This window comes from Excalfactoria chinensis, chromosome Z (genome assembly GCF_039878825.1).
Source record: "Excalfactoria chinensis isolate bCotChi1 chromosome Z, bCotChi1.hap2, whole genome shotgun sequence".
In the NCBI taxonomy this organism is placed as follows: domain Eukaryota; kingdom Metazoa; phylum Chordata; class Aves; order Galliformes; family Phasianidae; genus Excalfactoria; species Excalfactoria chinensis.
In genome coordinates this window covers 50939756-50941972 of record NC_092857.1, presented here as the reverse complement: position 1 = coordinate 50941972, position 2217 = coordinate 50939756, and positions in this window count along the sequence as shown.

Below are 2217 nucleotides of genomic sequence, written 5' to 3'. Positions count from 1 at the left end.
TAGACCTGCTGTTTTTTTCTGCTTCTCCATCAGAACCACCTTGAATAGGTCTCTTGATCCTCCTTTAACCTTCTCTGGGCTAGCTCCTTCAAGTTGCAGTATCCTTCCACTCAGTTTTAGGCTTCAGTACTTATTGTTCACCATATTTTGTTAGAAGAGCATTAGCACAGTATTCTACCTGTGTCCATTTGCATTTCCAGCTTGTTTCTTACAACATTTTGCTACTGCTCTGTAACAATTAAACCATCATAAACAAAGCAGGTAAGCACGCTACTGTTAAAAATAATTTATTCAACAGACTGGAGTACATTGAAAATGCTTGCCTGGTATAGATTAACCAGGGAACACGTTAATGCCATATCAAAAAGTACACGTTTGCACAAAAGAACAGAAGTGCAAACAGTTATTATGAAAACTGAGCTGGTGTTACATTACTTTCAACATTTTCATTACATTTCTTTTTCTATAAGTTTTGTATCTCATTTGTCCTTCTCAGTCCCTCAGTTTGAAGGGACCTGAAAAGTGTGAGGGGAAAAAAAATAAAAAGACCAGAGGGAGTTCTGCTGCAGCTTCTTGTGCAGAGCCTTCTTCAGTTTGCTCACTTGGAGTTCAACAAATCCTGTAATTTCTCTAGACCACAGCATACTTGTAAACCAAATCAGAGTAACGTTGCTTTCTGCGTACCGTGACAATGCTTACCTCATGCCATTTTTAACCAGGGCACATTGAAACAGCATGGTACTGTTCTAAGAATGGTGAAGAGTGGCACACAGTGGCATTTTCATACTTGACAAAAAAAAAAAAAAAAAAAATCTTAAAAAAGATGTTAATATTATTTTATTTTAAATTCAAGTATATGTATTTTTTTACTTCTGTATGAATCTGAGAATTAAATCTCTCACATGCTGATCTTAATAAAAGGAAGTAGGGATCCCTACACTGCACTGAACATGTGTCAGCAACAAGAAGGCTAATGACATTCTTGGCTGAATCAGGCCAAGTACTGACAGCAGTTCAATAAAAGTGATCCTTCCCTTCCACTCAGGATTGCTGAAGCCACACCTGGAGTCCTGTGTCTAGCTCTGGATTCCCCAGTGTGAGAGACATGGACATTCCAGAAACAGCTGAGCAAAAAGCGACCACAATGATGAAGATAAATGAGCATCTCTCATTTGATGAGAGGCTTAGAGAGCTGTAACTGCTGACTGTTCAACCTGAAGAAGGCTCGTGGAAGATCTCATCGATGTCCATAACTATCCAAAGGGAACGTGCAGAGAGCCAGGCTCTGTTCAGTAATGTCCAGTGCCAGGTCAAGAGGCAATGAACACATACTGGGGGACTGTTTCTCTGAACAGCAGGAAGCACTTTTATGGTGTTTAGGTAATGGAGCACTAGGACAGGCTGCCCAGAGAGGCTGCAGGGTATTCTCCTTGGAGATGTCCAAAAGCCACCCAGATGCAGGCAAGGCAATCTCCTGAGGTCCCGTCCAGCTTTTAAGGATCCCGTTATTATTCTCCTCCTTCTCACCATTCTTGCCTTAAATGATGTCTACTTAAGAACATTTATTTTTTTTAAAAGTATCTTCTTTCATTTTCTTGCAAAACGCACTATCCCAGAACAAGGACAGCATAAAAGGAGAATATGCAACTTACACTTCCCCCCCCCCCCCGCCCTTGGTTGAAGATAAGAGTAAAAAAAAAGCAAAAACACCACTTTCTAAGATAAATTAGTACTTTCCAGCTTGCCTATGAACAACACTGATTTCAAGCAGGCATAGTCTACATTACTCACTGCAGCGCTGAGTCAGATGGAGGTTTGCTGGGAAGTCAGCACAGCTGGGGAAACTTCATGCTCCTAGAATTACATTTAGTTGGTAAGTACATCACGTGCACCATCCACTGCCAGGCACAATTGCGGCCACGAGTTCAGACTGCCGTGCTGCCAGGCTGCTATAGCCTTTATTCTACATTATTTCGGCCCATACGTTCCAATCCCAACTTTCCCTCATCGCTAACACCTATAGTTACTGATAACACATACTTTTATGTTGTTTAAAAGCAGACAAAAAACCTATTGTCTCATCTCACTTCACCGCACGCTATTTTAGAGACTGGAGATGGCCACCCTGAACCACGGCGCCGTGCCCACCCACACCTCACCGCCACCAACAAGCGGCCGCAGCTCCCCACGCCCAGCCGCCTCACTAAGCACGGCTGC